The sequence below is a fragment of the Plecotus auritus genome (genome assembly GCF_963455305.1).
Source record: "Plecotus auritus genome assembly, chromosome: 9".
Taxonomy (NCBI): domain Eukaryota; kingdom Metazoa; phylum Chordata; class Mammalia; order Chiroptera; family Vespertilionidae; genus Plecotus; species Plecotus auritus.
Genome location: NC_137783.1, coordinates 134784573 through 134810514, shown reverse-complemented (window position 1 = coordinate 134810514; position 25942 = coordinate 134784573). Strand labels below are relative to the sequence as shown.

The 25942-nt window shown below is 41.3% G+C and overlaps 1 pseudogene across 1 annotated transcript; it reads right to left on the bottom strand.

Annotated features, from left to right (window-relative positions):
* Window positions 1-9129: 9129 nt before the first annotated feature.
* Window positions 9130-10081, bottom strand: LOC308257999 (olfactory receptor 5AN1-like; annotated as a pseudogene). Its single transcript has one exon. The product of its transcript is annotated as an olfactory receptor 5AN1-like (transcript).
* Between the last annotated feature and the right edge of the window lie 15861 nt (window positions 10082-25942).

Genomic DNA, 25942 nt, shown 5'->3' with positions numbered 1-25942 from the left:
AGAATAAATCTCTAAGTCAGTTGTTATCTCAGTTTCTATTCAAATAAACTACCTTCTATCCACACTGAACATAGAGTCAAGAGAAATATTAAGCCATTTTAGGTGACATAATCCTGGTTAACTTTGCCTCTAAATAGCTATAATGGTTTTACGAGTCAATTTTTCCACATATAAAAGAGGATAATTACACTTTTCATTATTAACCCATCACGCTCTTTAAACACAAAAGAAAGCATATTGACATTTAAAAAAAAACATTTTAAAAGGTGCTTTGGAAATTTTAGGATATTAGTAATGGGGTTATAACTCCTATGGAAAGCTTAGTGACTAAGAGCATGGCCTTAGATGTCATACGGCTGATTTTGGATTGTGGCTCCGCTATCTGTGAGCTTTTTTACTCTGAACAGGTTGTCTATGATCTTTCTGCCTGTTACTTTATCTGTAAAATGCGGATGACAATAGCAATAGGACCTATCTCAGAGGGCTCTTTGAGGTTAAATTAGTGCCATTATATACAGTGCCTGCCATACATATAGTGTTACATGAAGTGATATCAATAAGGAATAGCTTTCTTTTTTAAAATATATTTTTATTGTTGATAGTATTACAGATATCTCCCATTATCCCCCTTCTCCCCCCTCCTAGAAATAATTTTCTAATACAATTTTGAAGCACTCCTTTGGTTTGTGAAAAACTTAAAGTTTAAATATTAAAGGGTTGGTCTTAGAGATAACATTATCAGACTATTGTTGACTTATTGTTACAAATCAATAACAAATTTATAACTAAGAAACATTATAATTGAAAACCAATTATATATTTATAAACTATTAAGAAGTTAAGTAATAAATTATAATAGAAATTATAAAACATTTGTAACTTAAATATATTGAGACATACTATTTATCAGATCTTGTGGATTTTTAATTGAAATATAATTGACATATACACATTATATAAGTTTAAAATGTACAATGTATTGATTTGATACATTTATATATTACAGTATGATTATCATCATAGCTTTAGCTAACACCTCTATCATATCACATAATTATTATTTCTTTTTTTTGGTGAGAACACTTAACAAATCTTGGAGATTTAACTAAAAATGTATGTAGTAATTTGGGAAGAAGGACACATATGTAACACCTTAATCAATAAAGAAATTTTAAAAAAATAAAATAAAATAAATAAAAAATAAAATAAAAATAAAAATGTATGTAGAGAGATACAGTTGTCTTAAGTGCATATAGAAGATTAAAGAAAACAAATAATTTGATCATAATACTTAGAGAGGGAAGAACAAAAAATTTTAAAATTAAGTATAATTTCTAAATAATACAAGAAAATCAAAGTTGATTTTTGATAGATCTGATGACACCAAGCCAAAACAAAAAAATTTAAAACAATGAAAATGGGGATATAGTGCTAGATCCTGGAGATATTATAAAGGTAATAAGAGAATATTCTAAGCAATATTATATTAATAAATTTTAAAACAAATAAAATGTAAAAAATATAACTTGCCAAAACTGACTCAAGTAAGAATAGAAAATTTGAATATTCTATAAACACTAAAAAATTTGAATCAGTGGTAAAAGTCTTCCCTTGAAGAAAACTTGAGGCCAAAATGGTACTAAGAATTAAAAGAAAACAATAATTCTAATCATACAAAAAATTTTCTCTATGTGCCTCATTTCTTCATCTGTAAGGGAAGAATGTTCATCACTTCATAAGGTTTTTGTGAAAACCTATTTTAGGATGGTATATAAAGTATATAATAGAGTGCTGGTCACATAGTAAGCTATCAAAATGAGAATTACTATATTAATAATGAATAATAATGATTATATCACAAAGGTATTTTGCTAAATAAAAATCTTTTATAGAGGGAAAAATAGATCATTTGGTGGTTAAAATGTGGGGCTCTTTGGACCAATTGGTGACCTATCAGCAAATCTCTATGCCCTTCAATCCTCACTCCACCTACTTACTAATGCCTGAAATCCCACATTAGATGGTTTTCTTTTGGTTCAAATACCTGGGTTTTTGTTAAAATTCAAATAATCCCATTGGATAAAGGATAGGGAGCATGGCTACTGTGAGAAAATGAAAAGTTAAAATGGTCATCGAACCTGAATACATGAGCTCTCTAGGTTGAGGGCACAGGAGAACAGGATTGCAAGAGTGAAAGATAAGCCAAATTGAAGAAATAAAGTTATTTCTATTTTACTCACCCAGGTATTCTTATAGATATTTCAACAGGTGTCTTGTAGAAATCTGGGAGGTGCTGCCCTTACAGCTGCCTTCTGCTAGACCTGAATGTTGACTGCACTCTAGATATATAAATGTGTATAGAGTTCTTCCAGGAATGAGAGGCTATAGACAACATATGAGCATTCAGGATGAAGACATTTACTTCACCTAGGCTCTGGGCTTTTGGCCATGGTTCTTACTGGGATTGCTGCGAGTGAGGTTCTTCCAAATAAGGATTCTCTTAAATGTCTCCTTGGGGTCCAGTGTGGAAAGAGAAGAGGCAATTAACAGAAAGCACCATTTTCAGTTAATTACTCTCTAGAGTGATGGATGGAGAAAATGAGAAATGCTCCCAGTTGATTCAATTTCTCCTCACTTTCATGTGACCTCATGACCTAATTGAAGCAAGTTCCAATTTTCCTTTCTAGACTTTCAGTAGTATGACATCCAGGAGGAACTCTCAACACAGCGTGATCATATCATTCATTATCCAAGCTCAACAACTTTTTGGTCATGAAAAGGAGAGTTATTAGCAACCATGTCAGGACAATAAGCAGAATTGTCCCAAACAAATCAGGTTGTATGGTCACCCAAAATTTAATGTCTTTATCAGAACAATCATTTATTATGGTTTTGATGATTATGTGCTCAGACTCTGGACAGACCTATCTGGGTTGAATTCTAACTTAATTAGTTATGAGTTCTGTAACCTTGACTTTTTTACTTAATTTCACTGTGCCTTGGTTATTTAGTAAAATGAAGGTGATAATAGCACAACTACCTAAAAGGGTTGTGGTGAACTTAGATAAAATAATATCTGCCCAGTGCTTGGAAGCATTTAATGCATGTTATAAAATTGTTATTACTAATAGTATCATTTTACTGTTCATAGTAGAGGCCCGGTGCACAAAATTCAAGCACTCAGGGGGTCCCTCAGCCCGGCGTGCACCCTCTTGCAGTCCAGGTGCCCTCAGGGAATGTCCGACTGATGGCTGAGGCCAGTGGTCGGCAAACCGCGGCTCGCGAGCCACATGCGGCTCTTTGGACCCTTGAGTGTGGCTCTTCCACAAAATACCACGGCCTGGGCAAGTTTATTTTGAAGAAGTGGCGTTAGAAGAAGTTTAAGTTTAAAAAATTTGTCTCTCAAAAGAAATTTCAATCGTTGTACTGTTGATATTTGGCTCTGTTGACTAATGAGTTTGCTGACCACTGGCTTAGGCCATCACTCAGACATCCTTAGCGCTGCTGCAGTGGCGGGACAGGCTCCCACCACTGCTGCTGAGCTCACCAGCTGTGAGCCCGGCTTATGGCTGAGCGACGCTCCCCCTGTGGGAGCACACTGACCAACACATTGAGCATCTGCCCCCTGGTGGTCAGTCCGCATCATAGCAAGCAGTCATTCTGCCATTTGGTTGATTTGCATATTACCCTTTTATTATATAGGATTTTTACCAAACTGTGATCATATTAGTATCTTCACAAATTAGGACTGAATCTTTGAGGGATTCCTAGCAGTCTCTTAATAATGTCTTATAGTTCTTCTTGGCTTGGAAACATGTGGACTAAATAAGTTTTGTTTCCACACACCCAATATACAATGCTTACAGGTTAATGGCAATAAACACACATCTTTAGAAAGTGAAAGTGTCCCAAACACATTTTATGAGATCAATATTACCCTGACACAAAGAAAGAAAGGAAACCACAAGCAATAAAACTATAGCTCAATATCCTTCATGAATATAGATGCAAAAATTCTCAGCAAAATATAAGCAAATCAAATTCAACAATGCATTAAAAGTATTACACACCATTATCAACTGGGATTTATCCCTGGGATGCAAAAAGGGTTCAACAGCCTGGCCTGGGTGGCTCAGTGGTTGAACATTGACCTATGAACCGGGAAGTCATGGTTTGATTCCCAGTCAGGTCACATGCCCAGGTTGTGGACTTGATTCTCAGTATGGGGCGCGCAAGTGGCAGCCAATCAATTATTCTCTCTCATCATTGATGTTTATATTTCTCTCTCTGTCTCCCTTCCTCTCTGAAATCAATAAAAATGTTTTAAATGGTTCAACATACACAAATCAATAAATGTGACAACTCATTAATAAATTACAGATAAAAATCATATGATCATCTCAATAGTGTAGAAAAACCATTTGACAAAACACAACCTTCCTTCATGATAAAAACTCTCAAAAACTTGTGTATAAAAGAAACATATCTCAACATGATAAAGGCAATATATGACAAACCCACTGCTGACATCATACTCAATGGGAAAAAACATAGACTGTTTCCTCCAAAATCAGAAACAAGATAAGGATAATTACTCTCACCACTCATATTCAACATAGAACTAGAGCAATTAGGCAAGATAAAGAAATAAGAGGCTGAGAAACCAAGATGGCGGCATAGGTAAGCACCTAAACTGCTGCCTCGCACAACAATTTCAAAACTACAACTAAAAGACAGAACGGACACCATCAGAACCACAGGAAAGCTGGCTAAGTGAAAATTCTACAACTAGAAGGAAAGAGAAAAGCTCACAGAGAATTGGAGGTACGGCAAAGGGTCTTTGTGCGCGCAGAGGGAAGGGCGGCTGAGAGCCTGGCTGACTTTCTCTGGCGGAAGGGGGAAGGAAGCCCCCGACCGCACTGAACCCCAGTTCTGACTGCACTGAACCCCAGTCCCAGGCGAAACCCCGTGGACCCAGGCTCATACAGGGGGAGTCTGGACTGTCAGGTAGAGAGAAAGGCACCCGGAGACTCGGAGACCCGGGGGAGACCCAGGGGAGCCCCGGCGGGCAGGGTTCCGGAGGCGCACGCGCCAGTGTGCACAAAGGCTGCGGAGGTTGCCACAGGCTTTCCCTAGCAGAAGGGAGTCCGAAGCTCCTGACTGCACTGAACCCCAGTTCTGACTGCACTGAACCCCAGCTCCAGGCGAGCCCCTGGGGACCTACGCTCTTACGGGGGGAATCTGGACTCTCGGGCGGAGACTCGGGAGCCGGGGAAGGCAGAGGTCTGCAGGCGCACACGCGCACAAGGGCAAGGCTGACTGGAAGCCAAGACTGTCTGCTCCGCCCTGAGACTCCACCCCATCCAAGCTGAGCACAGAGGCTATTGCAATTTGGCAAGTCTAATCCTATAAGGCTGTCTCCAGCACCGAACTTCTCCCAGCATAGACACAGCTGATCCTCACAGCCAACTGGCCTGGAGGTCAATTCCTCCCAGTGATACCAACAACAATCAAGACTTAACTACAACAAGGCTGTACACACAGTCCACAAAGGGGTGCACCAAGAGTGTCCACCTCAGGTTAACTGGGGAGGCCGACCCACTGGGCCATATAGGAAACCCAGCACACAAATCTACCCTACCAACTCGGGGAAGCAGTGAAAATGCTGCGTCAAAGAAACAAATCACAAATGAAAGAAATGGAGGAAAACAAACGACTGGATATAGAATTCAAAACCACGGTTATAAGGCTTTTCAAGAATATCCTAGAAAAGGCCGATAAATATAACGAGACCCTCGAAGATATGAAAAAGGACCAACTAGAAATTAAACATACACTGACTGAAATAAAAAATATTATACAGAGACCCAACAACAGACTAAAGGAACACAAGAATCAAGTCAAAGAATCGAAATACAAAGAAGCAAAAAACACTCAACCGAAAAAGCAAAAAGAGAAAAAAATCCAAAAAGTTGAAGATAGTGTAAGAAGACTCTGGGACAACTTCAAGCGTACCAACATCAGAATTATGGGGGTGACAGAAGAAGAGAGAGAGCAAGATACTGAAAACCTATTGGAAGAAATAATGACCGAAAACTTCCCCCACCTGGTGAAAGAAATAGACTTACAAGTCCAGGAAGCGCACAGAACCCCAAACAAGAGGAATCCAAAGAGGACCACACCAAGACACATTATAATTAAAATGCCAAGAGCAAAAGACAAAGAGAGAATCTTAAAAGCAGCAAGAGAAAAACAGTTAATTACCTACAAGGGAGCACCCATACGACTGTCAGCTGATTTCTCAACAGAAACTATGCAGGCCAGACGGGAGTAGCAAGAAATTTTCAAAGTGATGAATAGCAAGAACCTACAATCAAGATTACTCTACCCAGCAAAGCTATCATTCAGAATTGAAGGGCAGATAAAGAGCTTCACAGATAAGAAAAAGTTAAAGGAGTTCATCACCACCAAACCAGTATTATATGAAATGCTGAAAGGTATTCTTAAAGAAGAGGAAGAAGAAAATAGTAAAGATAAAAATTATGAACAACAAATACATATCTATCAACAAGTGAACCTAAAAATCAAGTGAATTAAAAACCCGAGGAACAGAATAATCTGGTGAATATAATAGAATCAGGGGCATAGAAAGGGAGTGGACTGATAATTCTCAGGGGGAAAGGGGTATGGGGGGGTTCAGGAAGAGACTGGACAAAAATCATACACCCATGGATGAGGACAGTGTGGGGGGGAGGTAAGGGCAGAAGGTGGGGTGGGAACCGGGTGGAGGGGAGCTATGGGGGGAAAAAGGAGAAACGATTGTAATAATCTGAATAAAGATTTATTTAAAAAAAAATTTGGCTCTCAAAAGAAATTTCAAAAAAAAAAAAAGAAAGAAGAGGCATCCAAATTGGGGGAAACGAAGTAAAATTATGTATTTGCATGTGATGATTTTATATATATAAAATATCCTAAAAACTTCACCAAAGTTGTTAGAATTAGAAAGTAAATTCGGTAAAGTTGCAAAATATAAAATCAACATAGAGAAATCAGTTGTGTTTCCAAACACTAACAACAAACCATCTGAAAAAGAAATAAAGGAAACTATCCTATTCACAAGGTACCCATTGGTCTAAATGTTCTTCAGGGGAAAGTCTGAATAACTGTGTTTTATTTTCCCCATTTTTTTTCTTTAAAATAATACTTTAATGGCATTTATCATCAGTAGCTCTAGCTAATTGTTCTCAACAGCAGCCCATGGAGACAGTTCCTAGAAGACAGCAGTTCTCAGCAACCTCACCCATCCACGGCAGTCCCAGAATGTTAATTTCTAATTACCATCAGCAGTTCCTATTTACACCTCCCTGAGCTTATCTAAATCCATCAAGAGGTACATCTGTAAAATATTATGGAACTATCCCGCACTAATATCTAACAAAGTTCGAATCCCTCATGGCCCCTTGGGGACAGGCATCCCATACATTTTCACACATTTGGAATGCGTCAAAGAACACACCTATACCTGGATGGGGTGGTGAAGCAAACATCCTTTATTCATATTACAGTATCCTTGGCATGTGTTAAACCCACATATTCTCTCCCAGAGGTTCAACAATCCCCCTTCTCTCAATCCTGTACATGTGGAAATTCATGGAAGATTTAGCAAAGGCTTCAACTACTTTTTTACTTACAATCCTTAATTAAACAGAGTAATTCATGTGACTCATTAAAATTGAAACCCCTAAAACATTGATTAAAAATCCAATGAATCTCCAAGTATTATATATAAATATAATAATACCTACTTTATATCAGTTTGTCAAGTCTGGACAATCTGTCAAATCTTGTTACACATCTTGTTCCTCTTTTTAACCAGACCACTATGACTACAACCTTTATTTCCTCCTCAAATAGCAATAACTGGCCAGAGATAGGAACCCTGCCTATACCACTATCTATTTCCTCTCATAACCATTGAGGTTTCCTGAAAAATATCAGCATTAAAATAACTCTAACCATTCTACTCCATCCATCATATCACTCCATACAACCACAAATCTCTAGGATATAAACCATTGAACACAATCTATAGGAAAGAATGTATGGCAGTTTTCCTTATTTGTTCTTAGTCTTTCCAATATTGAATATTCAGTAACTCTGTTGTTACAATGAGTTCTCACACAAGTCTCCTCACATCAAACTTGAACAAATGATTAAAACGTCAGAAATAACTTGGCAGTATAATCCCACTGGCTATAAAACCAAGGGTAAATTTCAAGACTTAATGGGGGAGAGAAAAAAAAGTTTGAGTCCCACAGTATCAGAAATTGCTATTGGCTGTGACATGGATTTTGAATATCCTCCCCCATTAGAAATCGGAACTGGACACTAGATGCAAGAAATTATATCATTGGACTCAAGTAAATGGAACTGAAGGAACCACATACTTCATTCCATTCCTCTTTATGATTCAAATCACCTCCTCCTTCTTAGACTATAGCTAGTTGAGACTAAGATGTGACCAAAAAATATATTGGATTATTAGCACTAAAAGATGCTGTAGAAAAATATTAACTATCTCAGCTAGGTTTTTCCAGGAGGCACAACTGGGCCAATTGTATAGATTTGTTTATGTACAAAAACATATCCCCTCTCTCTATTCATTTCCATTATGATCAGAAACAGAACAAATATTGGTCCCACCATGTCTGGACTATGCTGCATCAGAATATTTGGAAGACAAGGTTTCTACATCCCTGGGAACCTCTGCTGGGTATCTCTCCTTTAAGGTCAGAGGCCTGAGATGGAACAGAGATTAATCTCAGAGTCAAAAAGAAGCAACAAGTATCTAAACCTTGATGTTTCACATATATTTGCAGGTAGATTAATAAATGGTGAGATAACTGCTCATGTAGGGGGAAAGTAATGAATCCCCAGGACTTAACAATACTGTGTTTGTGTAGCCTCAAGTCAGCTGTGATTCCATTCGGGCATGTTATCTGTGCCAAATTAAGCCTTCTTTGTTCAAAGCTGGTATGAATTTTATTATACTCCATTAATGTGCATATTATTGTGGATTAAGGTGATTCTGATATGACAACTCTGTCAAAAATCTCAAGATTGTTGACCTCAGTAATATCCTCTCTTCTTTTGCAACCTCTTCAAGGAATCTTTGATTTCCTTGTTCCTCAGATGTAAATCAAGGGATTCAGTATGGGAATCACCACAGTGTAGAAGACCAATGCAAATCTGTTGAACCTGGAGGAAACACCAGAGCTAGAACTCATGTAGACAAACATACCCAAGGTATAAAAAAGGGTGACTGCCATCAAGTGAAAAGCACAGGTGGTGAAAGCCTTGGACCTGCCTTTAGCTAAAGTGATCTTCATGATGGAGAAGACAATATAGACATAGGGTGTCATGATAACTAGGGCATTTATTATTCCAAAGATCAGTGTCAATATAGCCATCATGAGTTGCACAAAGAAAGTGTCAGTGCAGGACAGGACTACCAGTTGAAATATGTCACAGAAGAAGTGGTGGATGATATTAGTCCCAGAAGTGGAGCTGAAGTATGGCACACAATTGGGGTATAGAAACAGAAAGTCCAGCCAAATAGGACCCCAGCTGGCATCATTAAGCAGCACAATCCAAACATAGAGGGTAGGCAACATGATTGATGAATAGAGAAGTGGGTTACAAATGGCAGCATATCAGTCATAAGCCATGGCTGTCATGAGACAAGACTCACTCATTTCCATGGTTGAAAAGACAAAGTCCCGAACAGCACAGCCCACAAAGATTATCATTTGCTGCTCCTGGAAGAAGTTACACAGCATCTTGGGGGCTGTGGAAGTCACATAACAGATATCTATGAAGACAGATTACTAAGGAAGAAGTATATGGGCGTTTGGAGGTGGGAGTTGATTCTTATTAGGATGATGAGGCTCAGGCTCCAAGTCAGAGTCATAATGTACATCAACAGGAATACAACATACAGCCCTGCTATGATTCTGGGAAAATCTGAGAATCCCAGAAGAATGAAATGGGTGATCTCTGTAATATTTCTTCCACAAATCATTGGCTTGTTGTTCCTAAAATCAGAAAGAGACAAGAGAATGCATTTCTGACTCAGGTGAAGTGATAGCATTACAGTTCTCAAATGTGCCATTTTTTTCCTCCAATGAGCACTGGAAACAAGGGGCAATGTTTCACTGTCCTGGAGGAAAGATTCTCTATCTCCTGCTCACTCATGATCTGGGATGGAGAACTACTCAACCCCTGGCTCGTTGCACCCCTACTTCCAATTTCCAGAATCTGTCAGTGAAAAGTCTGGTAATTTGCTTTCTTTATGTGAGTGTATTGAAACTGTGCCTTTAATCAAAACAACCTAGGGGTTCTTACCTTTCCAAAGTGAGAGCTTGGATACTGAATGAGATACCTGTCAATCCCATGTGGATGAATTGTGCCTCTTCATTCAGCAGGTCATAATCTGCATGTTCTTAATATAATACACCACTTATGGGCCTCCAACACAGTCTTCCCAGGAAAGGAAGCTAATTCATAGTCCCACCTATTGCTGAGTGTATCCCCTGCCTCATCCAACCAGGACCTGGCCAGAGCACCCACATAGCTCAGCAGCACTTGAACCAAAGGCCCAGCCAGTGACTTTGACATTCTACAGAGCTGACCATTGGTCCTATCTGTCCAGGGAGCTTGGTGCACAGTTTTGCCTGGTTTGGGACCCCAACCATGAGCCCTGCCAGCCTTGAAGGCTGTTTTCCCACCTTGCATAGGCAGGGAAGCTAATGTATAGCCCTGTATACTGCAAAATGCTGCCCCAAACCCTGCTCAAGCAGGAAACCTGGCTGAAGTCTGGTTATCATGGAATTTTTGTCCCTGCTAATTTCATGCCTACTTTGCCATGTCCCTTCTGGAAGCATTAAAATGTTTTGCAATACATTTTATGTGTACCTGAGGGGGAGGGACATTTCAGCCTTTAGATGATGACCACTGCAAAGCTTGTGTCCACAGATGCCCAAGAGATCAACTTGCTGCAGAAAACTCCACTGTATACAGAGAACTATGTGAAACTAGGGAAGCTGGTGTTAATCTCAGAGCACCTTTTTTTTGCCACATTGCTTTTCTCAACCAGTTCAGATGCTATCATTTCTAATTAAACCTTATTTTTAGTTGCCTGTTATTTATCAAGGACTCCTCAGCTTTCTTCTTTTGTTTTGGTGAAGTTTATCTTGGCTCTTCTGTCAGCTTTTTCTCATATCATTCTTTTTTCTTTTTTAAAAAAGAAATATATTTTTATTGGTTTCAGAGAGGAAGGGAGAGGGAGAGAGAGATAGAAACATCAATGATGAGAGAGAATCATTGATCGGTGCCTCCTGCACACCCCCTACTGGGGACCGAACCTGCAACCCAGGCATGTGCCCTTGATCAGAATCGAACCCAGTATCCTTCAGAGCTGATGCTCTATCCACCAAGCCAAACCAGCTAGTGCCCTCACCCCGCTAGTGTCTGTGTCCATTGGTTATGCTTATATGCATGCCTACAAGTCCTTTGGTTGATCTCTCCCCCTTACCCCCACCCTCCCCTGCTTTCCCTCTGAGGTTTGCGGTCTGATCGATGCTTCTCCATCTCTGGATCTGTTTTTGTTCATCAGTTTATGTTGTTCACTATATTCCACAAATGAGTGAGATCACTTGATATTTATCTTTCTCTGACTGACTTATTTAGCTTAGCATAATGCTCTCCAGGTCCATCCATGCTGTTGCAAATAGTAGGCGTTCCTTCCTTTTTATAGCAGCGTAGTATTCCATTGTGTAGATGTACCACGGTTTTCTAATCCACTCATCTGCTGATGAGCACTTAGGTTGTTTGTTTACTTTTAGATGGGACTACTTAGTTTGAAGGATTAAAAGAGTGGGAGATGGAGAATGAGAGGAGAAAATGATTGTATGAAAAATGTAGAGAGACAAGGAGGAAAACAGGAAGAATAGAGCAAAGTGTGTATGAAACTCTGAGAAAGTAAATACTATGTTCAATCTCCCCAAACACACATTAAGAAGGAACCTTTCCACCTCCCTCTACCCCATGTTGCTATCTTCTTTCTCCAAATATACAAGAAGAGAAGCAATTTTTGTTTTGTAACCTGCTACTAAAGGAGATTAAGCTTTTGGTCCTCTGAGTCTGGCTTTTCTTTCCCTAGGCATTACATGGAAAGGACATGTTGACTTTGAAATCCATCTGATATTGTGGCTCTATTTCAGAAGACCTTTGTTTTGAGACAGAGATGAAACCTCTGTTCTTCCATAAGGTCTCCCTGGGTCCCAAATGCCTGTTTATTTCGAGAGTGTGGTTGTACTAAAGTGTGTGTTTTGTCTGTCTTCCAAATAGATGGTGCTCATCATCTAGTCTACCAACACTAAAGAGAGATGCTGCCACACCCAGTTTATAACTGTTCCAAGCCATGTTTGCAAGAGCCTGCTATGACGATGTCTTTACTTGTGGGAAAGATAGAGCTCCCATCTCTGCCAGACCCATAACCTGTATTGCACACAGGCTGTCAGCATTAGGAGGGGAGAGGGAAACATGGGAAGAGTGAGTATGAAATAAAAGCACAAAGGTCACATACAAACATACAAACTGGTTTATTTTCCCCAGCTGTTTAGATGTTCAGGGAAGGCAGTAGTAAATCAAGTTGATAGGAGAATGTGGGGGTACATGGTGTATCTCTTTATATGCAAAATGGTCAAGCTCTTCCTGCTCAATTGTAGTTCAGAAAAATTCAAATCAGGTACCTGGACATAGGAACTCGAAACACAAATGTTTCCTCATTTGTGTGAATGATAACAGAATAGGCAAGTTCTAGGTTTGTCTAGGAGTAAGACTAGAAACATGAGATTATTAATCTTTAGAAAAAAGTTTTAAATCTCATCAGAACCCACTTAATGTACCAGTCACTAATTCATGAGTATGTGAATGAGTGTGTGTGTGTGTGTGTGTGTGTGTGTGTGTGTGTGTGTGTGTGTAATCATATGTACCTACCCAAAAATTAGGGGAATGTGGGTGGTACTGACACTGTTGTAATTAGCTAGTTATTAATAATAGGAAAGGAGCAAAGCGACGGCCAGATATTATAGGCATGGCATTTGGGCAGCTCCATCAGAAAGTTGCAACTTTACACTCCCCAGGGACCCACCGGCCTATTACCTGAAAAACACTGGGAGAAGGAGACTGAACAAGGTAAGATAGACGCTTGCCTAGTAAAGCAGGGGAGACACAGGGAAGGCACTTGTCTGTCAATCACAATTGGGGACAGAGATGGTTGACCAGATGGGCATCACCACTGCAAGTGCATGAAAATTTGGGAATACATAGCCTCCTAAACAAAGGCATTCTCTCTCTTTTTGCTCTTGGCACACTTAGCTTGTGACTCTTGTGACTCTTGGCTTCCTTGCATTCACTCATGTGGTCCACAATGAACTGAGGGACTACAGCTAGCCTGATGCTGTACTGGACCCTGCTCCAATATGGAATGGAAACTCTGGACACTGGCTCTGATTTTACCTCTGCCAAAGCCCCAGCTACATTTCTTCTATGACTGGGCAAAGGCAAATGGGACTTTGGAAACCCAGGGCTGTAATTCCACAGACATAAAAATCACTCGTTCTCCCGTGCGAGTCTCAGAAAATTCCTTTTCTCAGGATATTGCAAGAAACCCACCCCGACTGGCAACCAATAGAGACGGGGCCCGCTTCCAGTACATATGGACAAGAACTAGATTTTTATGCACTCTAAAAATTAAACTACAAAATCAGAGCATAATAGATAAATGAAATGTGTAACAGGCATTTTGGAGACAAAATATTTTTAGACCAAAAGAAGGAAAATCTGTCAATTAATCAATCTGCAAGTAATACAGTGATTAGAGAGGAAGATGTTCACTTAAAAGACAATAAATGAACTGTTGGCCCAGAAAAAAACTCACTACAGACTGATTCATTTGCCTCTCAGCATAACCATTATTGCTTGTCTCATTTTCGGTTCTTATAAGTGTATTTCTAGTATCACATGATCTCACTCATCTAGGGGAAATAATGAACAACATAAACTGATGAACAAAAACAGACCCGGAGACAGGGAAGCATCGATCAGACTGTCAAACCTCAGAGGGAAGGTAGGGGAGGGTGGGGGTAAGGGGGAGAGATCAACCAAAGGACTTGTAGGCATGCATATAAGCCTAACCAGTGGTCACGGACAACAGGGGGATGGGGGCATGCGTGGGGAGGGGTTTGGGATGGGAATGGGGGGATGAGGACAAATATGTGATACCTTAATCAATAAAGAAATTTTAAAAAAAAAGACAATAAATGCCTGGGGAGAAAAAAAAATGGTAGTACCTGGCCGAGGCCCTCAAGCTGTATGAACCCTGCGGCTGGCCACATCAGGCTCTGACACATATTATCTACTTTGCTTTGATTCCTTTCTCTCCAAATAGACTTTCAATTGTAATTTCTTTTCCATGTGGTTTCCTCAACAAGACAGAGACTTGTGCCACAGGCATAAGTACAAGCTTGGCAGCTTTGTTCTTCACTGAAAACTAAAAATGGCATCCTGGCTTATGAAACTAGCTATTCTGAGCTTGGTAAACTTCAGCCATCTGGAAAAGGTTTTCAGAGGCTGCAAAGATGAGCACCACACCCTGGATTGTGGTAATTTGACTAAAGTGAATTCATCTTTAGCTAGCTAACCCCGCCTGGAGATAACTGTACCCTGTCCTGCTTCAAATAACTATAAAATACCCGATTCTTCTAGTGCCAAAAATATTCTATTTAAATGCATATCTGTTTGTATACCTCATAATAAATGCATTTATTTGGGCGGTTTTATGTAAACACCAGATCATGTTTGCCTCGTAACCAATCCCCATATAGTGCATTAGATTTAATTATTACTAATGAGTGTTACTTTCTCCTTGATAGTTGGGCAAATTGCAAAAATATATTATGTCTTCTTTTATTCTATTTATTTATTTTCATTAAATTTATTGGGGTGACATTAGTTATATAAGTTTCAAGTATAGATTGCTATAATACATGATCTGTATATTACATTGTGTGCCCACCACCCTATGTCAAATCATCTTCTGTCACCATATATTTGGCCCTTTACCCCTTACTATCCACCTCCTTCCCTCTGGAAACCACCAGACTGTTGTCTGTATATATGAGTTTCAGTTTTATATGCTACATATAAGTGAAATAATATGGTTCTTAGCTTTTTCTGACTTATTTCACTTAGCATAATATTCTCAAGGTCCATTCATGTTGTCACAAATGGCAGTATTTCATCTTTTCTTATGGATGAGTAGTATCTTACATCTTCTCAGTGCAAAAAAAATAATTCCATTACTGGCAAGTGTGTATGTGGCCAAACAAAAGTAATTTTTATAAAGATCTTATGGTCAGCCCTAACTTGTTTGGCTCAGTGGATAGAGCACTGGTCATTGGAACAAAGTCATTTTGTTCCAATGACCTTGGGCGATAAGAAGATTTAAAATACCAAATGTAAATTGAAGGATAGGAGTTCAGTGAACTGGAGTACAGATAAAGAAAAGTGGAGGGGGAAAAAATGACTATCTATATATATAAAACACTACTATGCAAATAGACCAAACAGCAGAACAACCGAATAATCGAACAACTGAACAACCGAACAACCGGTCGCTATAACGAGTGCTGACCACCAGGGGGCGCATGCAGAACATGGTGGGCATTGGCAGCAGGCGGCAGAGTGCGGAACATGGCAGGCGTCAGCCACGGCAGGATGGTGGAGCAGGTGAGCAAGGACACCAGACCAAGGCGGGGCGCCGGTCGCTGTCATTGGGGTGAGCCTTTGGTGGTTACTGAAAATTCTTTGCTCCTGCGTGCAGCAGTCCCGCCCAGCACTCACACCAGCTGCTGGCACCGGCCCTGCTCGCACCACTGCCAGTGCCCAGCACTGGCCCCAATCAGTTGGCGCCTTCAGGAGGTGCGAGCGGCAGCTGCTGGCCCCGATCACCACACAGGGCTTCCCCACCTCCCCCTGCTCCTGAGGGCTGATCGGGGCCAACAGCCACCTCTCATACCTGCTTCCAGCAACAGCCCTGCTCGCACATGCTGCCGGTGCTGGACCTGCTGCTTGCACCCGCTGCTGGCGCCAGCCCCAATCGCTCCACGCCATCAGTGGGTGCAAGTGGGGCTAGAGCTGTAAGCACATGGGAACAGCGGCTGCAGGATCGGGGCTGCTGGCAGACAGGGGACGGTGGACCGCAGTGGGAGGGGCTGGGCAAGGGTGTGGAGGATGGGCCAAGACTAACCAATGTGCCCACCACAGCCTTGCGGCCCACAGTTCCTTTCAGGGTGCATGAATTCATGCACTGGGCCCCTAATTATAGAATAATTAAAAAGAGAAGGAAAAGAAGAAGTCGTCCAGGTAGCTGATAGAGTGGGCAAAATTATATCATTTCCATGTGACACTACCTCTTTGAACTTGAGTTCTTTCTATTCCCCTAAGGAAATCTTTCTATATGCAGAGAAAGTAGCACAGGTAAGAGGTACAGGCATGTTTTTTACTGAGACTATTATGTCTCAATTTGAAGAGACATTCCAAAACTCCTTAAATTGTCTCTCTTTAGTACATTTATCTAGATTTCTCTTGATTTATATAAAATTTATAATAATAAAAGCATAAAGAAATTGTAGGGAGGTGAGAAACCAAGATGGCGGCATAGGTAAACACCTAAACTGCTGCCTGGCACAACAATTTCAAAACTACAACTAAAAGACAGAACGGACACCATCCAGAACCACAGGAAAGCTGGCTGAGTGAAAATTCTACAACTAGAAGGAAAGAGAAAAGCTCACAGAGAATTGGAGGTACGGCAAAGGGTCTTTGTGCGCGCAGAGGGAAGGGCGGCTGAGAGCCTGGCTGACTTTCTCTGGCGGAAGGGGGAAGGAAGCACCCAACCGCACTGAACCCCAGTTCTAACTGCACTGAACCCCAGTCCCAGGCGAAACCCCGTGGACCTAGGCTCATACAGGGGGAGTCTGGACTGTCAGGTAGAGAGAAAGACACCCGGAGACTCGGAGACCCGGGGGAGACCCGGGGGAGCCCCGGTGGGCAGGTTTCCGGAGGCGCACGCGCCAGTGTGCACAAAGGCTGCGGAGGTTGCCACAGGCTTTCCCTAGCAGAAGGGAGTCCGAAGCTCCTGACTGCACTGACCCCCAGTTCTGACTGCACTGAACCCCAGTTCCAGGCGAGCCCCTGGGGACCCACGCTCTTACGGGGGGAATCTGGACTCTCGGGCGGAGACTCGGGAGCCAGGGAAGGCAGAGGTCTGCAGGCATGCACGCGCACAAGGGCAAGGCTGACTGGAAGCCAAGACTGTCTGCTCCGCCCTGAGACTCCACCCCATCCAAGCTGAGCACAGAGGCTATTGCAATTTGGCAAGTCTAATCCTATAAGGCTGTCTCCAGCACCGAACTTCTCCCAGCGTAGACACAGCTGATCCTTACAGCCAACTGGCCTGGAGGTCAATTCCTCCCAGTGATACCAACAACAATCAAGACTTAACTACAGCCCTGACCGGTTTGGCTCAGTGGATAGAGCGTCGGCCTGTGGACTGAAGGGTCCCAGGTTCGATTCTGGTCAAGGGCATGTACCTTGGTTGCGGGCACATCCCCAGTAGGAGGTGTGCAAGAGGCAGCTGATCGATGTTTCTCTCCCATCGATGTTTCTAACTCTCTATCTCTCTTCCTTCCTCTCTGTAACAAATCAATCAAATCAATAAAATATATATAAAAAAAAAGACTTAACTACAACAAGGCTGTACACACAGTCCACAAAGGGGTGCACCAAGAGTGTCCACCTCAGGTTAACTGGGGAGGCCGACCCACTGGGCCATATAGGAAACCCAGCACACAAATCTACCCTACCAACTCGGGGAAGCAGTGAAAATGCTGCGTCAAAGAAACAGATCACAAATGAAAGAAATGGAGGAAAACAAACAACTGGATATAGAATTCAAAACCACAGTTATAAGGCTTTTCAAGAATATCCTAGAAAAGGCCGATAAATATAACGAGACCCTCGAAGATATGAAAAAGGACCAACTAGAAATTAAACATACACTGACTGAAATAAAAAATATTATACAGAGACCCAACAACAGACTAAAGGAACACAAGAATCAAGTCAAAGAATCGAAATACAAAGAAGCAAAAAACACTCAACCGAAAAAGCAAAAAGAGAAAAAAATCCAAAAAGTTGAAGATAGTGTAAGAAGACTCTGGGACAACTTCAAGCGTACTAACATCAGAATTATGGGGGTGCCAGAAGAAGAGACAGAGCAAGATACTGAAATAATGACAGAAAACTTCCCACACCTGGTGAAAGAAATAGACTTACAAGTCCAGGAAGCGCACAGAACCCCAAATAAAAGGAATCCAAAGAGGACCACACCAAGACACATCATAATTAAAATGCCAAGAGCAAAAGACAAAGAGAGAATATTAAAAGCAGCAAGAGAAAAACAGTTAGTTACCTACAAGGGAGCACCCATACGACTGTCAGCTGACTTCTCAACAGAAACTATGCAGGCCAGATGGGAGTGGCAAGAAATTTTCAATGTGATGAATAGCAAGAACCTACAACCAAGATTACTCTACCCAGCAAAGCTATCATTCAGAATTGAAGGGCAGATAAAGAGTTTCACAGACAAGAAAAAGCTAAAGGAGTTCATCACCACCAAACCAGTATTATATGAAATGCTGAAAGGTATTCTTAAAGAAGAGGAAGAAGAAAAAAGTAAAGAGAAAAATTATGAACAACAAATACATATCTATCAACAAGTGAACCTAAAATCAAGTGAATTAAAAACCTGAGGGACAGAATAATCTGGTGAATATAATAGAATCAGGGGCATAGAAAGGGAGTGGACTGATAATTCTCAGGGGGAAAGGGGTATGGGGGGTTCATGAAGAGACTGGACAAAAATCATACACCTATGGATGAAGACAGTGGGGGGGAGGTAAGGGCAGAAGGTGGGGTGGGAAATGGGTGGAGGGGAGATATGGGGAGAAAAAGGAGAAATAATTGTAATAATCTGAATAAAGATTTATTTAAAAAAAAAAGAAATTGTAGGGAAAAGTTGTTTTTCTGGAACCTGGGGATCAGAGCAGGGAATAACCATCAGAGAACCAGCTCTGGGGCAACCCACCCCCACAAACCAGTATTAAGTGCCACAGGGAAAACAAAATCTAAACACTATCTAGAGAGGACCTATAGACCCGGAGGTCAATCCAGAAACACTGCCACCCAGGGGTTGAATCACAAATTGACCCTTATATAAACACAAATGAAGGAATATAAGAAAGACATACTGCCTGCTTAAAAATCAGGACTGGCTTACAACACTGAGGAGCAGTGGAATGCAGGGAACTTCAATACTGTCCTGACTAGAAAACAAGCATGCCAAACAGAACAGTAGAGGAAGTGAATGACCTTCACTACTGCACATTTTTATTTTTATTTTTTTTCATCTTTTACTTAAGAAACTAAATTTTTTTCTTTTTTCCTCACTTGATTTTACCTTTTTAATTATTACATTTTTTTTCAATCAGTATTATTACTACTACTATTTTACCTTTTTTTTTAAAGTGTCATTTTATTTTCTCTTTATTTTACTTTGGGATTAGTGTTCTTACATTCTATTTTCATCTTTCCTTTAGCATCATTTCACTCTATCTCAATTTTACCTTTATGCCATCACCCTCTACCTCATTTTTCCCCTTTTGTTGTCCTGTTTCTCTGACCCTAGTACTGCTTTAGATTTTCCATATTCTTTCCTTTTACCCCATGTTAAAATTTCACCCTACTAATATATCTAATTTCCAATCCCCTGCTCCAAGTCCATACACACCTCTCTCTTCTCTTTCTTCACTATCAAAAAAAAAAATTTTTTTTTCTCTCTGTTCTTTTGTTGTTGTTTGCTTAATTGTTGATTATATCAATATTTTATGCTAGTTTGTGAGATTGTTTTGCTTTTGCTTTTTGTTTTTTTTTTGTTTTGTTTTTGTTTGTTTTTTGCTTGTGTTTTCCCTCGCCTCACTTGATATTAGTTGTTGTTTGTAGTTTGCATTCATGTCCAGGTACTTGTTGCTGGCATTTGTTGCAATAAATGGCAGTTCTATTGGAGTTTTCTCCCCATATATATGGTTTGTTCTCCTCTTCTTTCTTATTCTCTCTCTTTTCTCTCTTACTTTTTTTTTCCTTTTCCCAGTTTCATTTTTGCACTCCTTCTTTTTCTTCTTCTTCTTCTTTCTCTCCTATCCTCTAATTCACCTTTCGCTGGTGGTCATCTTTATTTGGGGTTATTAATATCACGAATACATTTGTGTTCAGTGCCTTGTGAATTGTACCTTGTTGTGTCATATTTTGTGCCTTTAGATCAACACAGGAGAGAGAGAACTACATAGCCACACACCCAGAGAAGAGAGACCATGGGAAGACAAAGAAACAGCCCGCATATGAAAGAAAAGCAGGCATCACCAGAAAAGGAAGTAAACGAAATGGAGGTAAGCAACCTCCCAGAGAAAGAATTCAGAGAAATGGTCATAAGGTGGATGAAAAGAATGGAAGACAAATTCGACAATATGAGTAAGAACCAAGAGGAAATGAAGAAGAACCAAGAAGAAATAAAAAGTGACATCGCTGCTGTAAAGAACTCAATAGAAAGCATCAAGTGTAGACTAGAAGAAGCAGAGAACCACATCAGTGAGCTAGAAGACAAGGTAGGAAAAAATACCCAAGTAGAGCAGCTTCTAGAAAAAAAAGTGAAAAGCAGGAGAGCCTAAGGCAGGGGTGGGCAAACTTTTTGACTCGAGGGCCACAATGGGTTCTTAAACTGGATCAGAGGGCCAAAACAAAAGCATGGATGGAATGTTTGTGTGAACTAATATAAATTCAATGTAAAGGAGTGGAGGGGAGAGCAAGAGAACTGGATAGAACAGCTGGATCTGGCCCGCGGGCCATAGTTTGCCCACAGCTGGCCTAAGGGAACTTTGGGACAACACGAAACAAAACAACATCCACATAATAGGGGTGCCAGAAGGAAAGGAAACTGAGCAAGGAATAGAAAACCTGTTTGAAGAGAAACCAAGATGGCGGCATAGGTAAACACCTAAACTGCTGTCTCACACAACAATATCAAAACTACAACTAAAAGACAAAACGGACACCATCCAGAACCACAGGAAAGCTGGCTGAGTGGAAATTCTACAACTAGAAGGAAAAAGGAAAGCACATTGAGAATCAGAGGAGCTGCAAAATGCTAAGGAATGGAGACGCGTGAGCCCGTGGAGAGGACAGGCTGCTGAGTGCACAGGCGGCTGAGTGCATGGCTGGCTTTCTAAAGCGGGAGGGAGACGGCTCCCAACTGTGCTGAACTCCAGTTCCGGGCAAGTTTCTGGGAACCCAAACTCATTCGGAGAGAAACTGGACTGTCAGGAAAAGAGAAAGCACACTGAGACTCAGGGGAGCTGCGGAGGCAGTGGTCTAGAGGCATGTGCACACAGAGAGGACTGACTGCTAAGTGCACAGGCGGCTGAGTGGGTGGCTGACTTTCTAAAGCGGGAGGGAGACGGAAGCTCCCGACTGTGCTGAACTCCAGTTCCAGGCAAGTTACTGGGAACCCAGACTCATTTGGGAGGAACTCAAGGGTGGCTTTCTCTCAGAGGTGCTTACAGCGATTACCGAGGAACACTGAGACACAGGGGCCTCATAGGGCAAGGCTGATGGGAAGCCAAGGCTGGCTGCTCCGCCCTTGACTCTGCCCCATCCAAGCTGAGCACAGAGGCTTTTGCAATTTTGCAAGTCTTGTCCCATAAGGGTGTCTCCAGCACAGAAGTTCTCCCAGCGTAGACACAGCTGATCCTCAGAGCCAATTGTCCTGGAGGTCAATTCACCCAGTGTTACCAACAATCAAGACTTAAATACAACAAGCCTGTACACACAGTCGACAAAAGGGTGCACCAAGAGTGTCCACCTCAGGTAACTGGGGAGGCTGAGCCACTGGGCCATATAGGACACCAAGCACACAAAGCGACTCTACCAACTCAGGGAAGCAGCGAAAATGTGGAGACAAAGAAACAGATCACAAACGAAAGAAACAGAGGAAAGCAAACAACTGGATATAAAGTTCAAAACCACGGTTATAAGGTTTTACAAGAATTTCCTAGAAAAGGCTGATAAATTTACCGAGACCCTTGAGGATATGAAAAAGGACCAACTAGAAATTAAACACACACTGACTGAAATAAAATATATTATACAGAGACCTAACAGCAGACTAGAGGAACACAAGAATTAAGTCAAAGATTTGAAATACAAAGAAGGAAAAAACAGTCAACCGGAAAAGCAAAAAGAAAAAAGAATCAAAAAATTTGAAGATAGTGTAAGGATCCTCTGGGACAACTTCAAGCATACCTACATCAGAATTATGGGGGTGCCAGAAGAAGAGAGAGAGCAAGATACTGAAAACCTATTTGAAGAAATAATGACTGAAAACTTCCCCCACCTAGTGAAAGAAATAAACTTACAAGTCCAGGAAGCACACAGAACCCCAAACAAGAGGAATCCAAAGAGGACCACACCAAGACACATCATAATTAAAATGCCAAGGGCAAAAGACAAAGAGAGAATATTAAAAGCAGCAAGAGAGCCCTAACCTGTATGGCTCAGTGGATAGAGCGTCGGTCTGCAGACTGAAGGGTCCCAGGTTCGATTTCGGTCAAAGGCATGTACCTTGGTTGCAGGCACATCCCCAGTAGGGGGTGTGCAGGAGGGAGCTGATTAATGTTTCTCTCTCATCAATGTTTCTAACTCTCTATTCCTCTCCCTTCTTCTCTGTAAAAAAAAAAAAAATCAATAAAATATATATTTTTTTAAAAATGCAGCAAGAGAAAAACAGTTAATTACCTACAAGGGAGCACCCATATGATTGTCAGCTGATTTCTCAACAGAAACTATGCAGGTCAGATGGGAGTGGCAAGAAATATTCAAAGTGATGAATAGCAAGAACCTACAATCAAGATTACTCTACCCAGCAAAGCTATCATTCAGAATTGAAGGTCAGATAAAGAGCTTCATAGACAAGAAAAATCTAAAGGAGTTCATCAACACCAAACCAGTATTATATGAAATGCTGAAAGGTATTCTTTAAGAAGAGGAAGAAGAAGAAAAAGGTAAAGATAAAAATTATGAACAACAAATACATATCTATCAACAAGTGAATCTAAAAATCAAGTGAATTAAAAATCTGATGAACAGAATAAATTGGTGAATATAATAGAATCAGGGGCATAGAAAGGGAGTGGACTGACAATTCTCAGGGGGAAAGGGGTGTGGGGGTGTGGGAAGAGACTGGACAAAAAATGTACACCTATGGATGAGGACAGTGGGGGGTAGGTAAGGGCAGAGGGTGGGGTGGGAACCGGGTGGAGGGGAGTTATGGAGGGAAATAAGAGGAACAATTGTAATAATCTGAACAATAAAGATTTATCAAATTAAAAAAGAAAAAGAAAAGAAAACCTGTTTGAAGAAATAATGACAGAAAACTTCCCTGATACAGGGAAGAAAAAACCCACAGAAATCCAAGAAGCTCACAGAGTCCCTAGCAAAATGAACCCCAAAAGACCGATGCCAAGGCACATTATAATTAAATTGGCAAACACCAACAACAAAGTAAGAATCTTAAAAGTGGCCAGAGAGAGACAGAAAGTTAACTACAAAGGAACCCCCATCAGACTAGCTACTGATTTCTCAAAAGAAACACATCAGGCCAGAAGGGAATGGAATGAAATATACAAAGTCATGCAAAGGAAGGGTCTGAATCCAAGAATACTGTACCCAGCAAGGCTTTCAATCAAAATTGAAGGTAAAATCAGGAGCTTCACAGACAAAAAAGGAGTAAGGGAATTTATTACCACCAAACCAGCAATGCAAGAAATTATAAAGGGTCTGCTATTAAAAAAAAGAAAGAAATAGGAAGCAAAGAAGGAACAAAGGGGTAAAGAATAAAAATGGCAACAAATAAGTACCTATCAGTAATAACTTTAAATGTAAATGGATTAAGTGCCCCAATAAAAAGACATAAGGTAATGAATTGGATAAGAAAACATGACCCGATCAATGTTTCTATATCTCAATACCATGCTATCTTGAAGGGGAAAGTGGATGTTATCTGAAGCCTGAAAATCTACAACCACGGCACCACTGAACAGCTGCGAACCCCAGAGCACCAGTCCCCAATTCACACGAACACGCGGATTCAGAGAAGCTCTACACTCCACCTCAGAAAGGTCAGATTTTGCCTGCGATAAGGAGAGAGAGAACTACATAACCACACACCCAGAGAAGAGAGACCATGGGGAGACAAAGAAACAGCCCACGAGGAGAAACCAAGATGGCGGCATAGGTAAGCACCTAAACTGCTGCCTCGCACAACAATTTCAAAACTACAACTAAAAGACAGAACGAACACCATCCAGAACAACAGGAAAGCTGGCTGAGTGAAAATTCTACAACTAGAAGGAAAGAGAAAAGCTCACAGAGAATTGGAGGTATGGCAAAGGGTCTTTGTGCGTGCAGAGAGGAAGGGCGGCTGAGAGCCTGGCTGACTTTCTCTGGCGGAAGGGGGAAGGAAGCCCCCGACCTCACTGAACCCCAGTTCTGACTGCACTAAACCCCAGTTCCAGGCGAGCCCCTGGGAACCCACGCTCTTACGGGGGGAATCTGGACTCTCGGGTGGAGACTCGGGAGCCGGGAAAGGCAGAGGTCTGGAGGCGCGCACATGCCAGTGCGCACAAAGGCTGCAGAGGTTGCCACAGGCTTTCCCTAGTGGAAGGGAGTCAGAAGCTCCTGACTGCACTGAAACCCAGTTATGACTGCACTGAACCCCAGTTCCAGGCGAGCCCCTGGGGACCCATGCTCTTGTGGGTGGGAATCTGGACTCTCGGGCGGAGACTCGGGAGCCGGGGAAGGCAGAGGTCTGCAGGCGCACACGCGCACAAGGGCAAGGCTGACTGGAAGCCAAGACTGTCTGCTCCGCCCTGAGACTCCACCCCATCCAAGCTGAGCACAGAGGCTATTGCAATTTGGCAAGTCTAATCCTATAAGGCTGTCTCCAGCACCGAACTTCTCCCAGCATAGACACAGCTGATCCTTACAGCCAACTGGCCTGGAGGTCAATTCCTCCCAGTGATACCAACAACAATTAAGACTTAATTACAACAAGGCTGTACACACAGTCCACAAAGGGGTGGACCAAGAGTGTCCACCTCAGGTTAACTGGGGAGGCCGACCCACTGGGCCATATAGGAAACCTAGCACACAAATCTACCTTACCAACTCAGGGAAGCAGTGAAAATGCGGCGTCAAAGGAACAGATCACAAACGAAAGAAATGGAGGAAAACAAACGACTAAATATAGAATTCAAAACCACGGTTATAAGGCTTTTCAAGAATATCCTAAAAAAAGCCGATAAATATAATGAGACCCTCAAAGATATGAAAAAGGACCAACTAGAAATTAAACATACACTGACTGAAATAAAAAATATTATACAGAGACCCAAAAACAGACTAGAGGAACACAAAAATCAAGTCAAAGAATTGAAATACAAAGAAGCAAAAAACACTCAACCGAAAAAGCAAAAAGCAAAAAAAAAAAAAAATCCAAAAAGTTGAAGATAGTGTAAGAAGACTCTGGGACAACCTCAAGCGTACCAACATCAGAATTATGGGGGTGCCAGAAGAAGAGAGAGAGCAAGATACTGAAAACCTATTTGAAGAAATAATGACAGAAAACTTCCCACACCTGGTGAAAGAA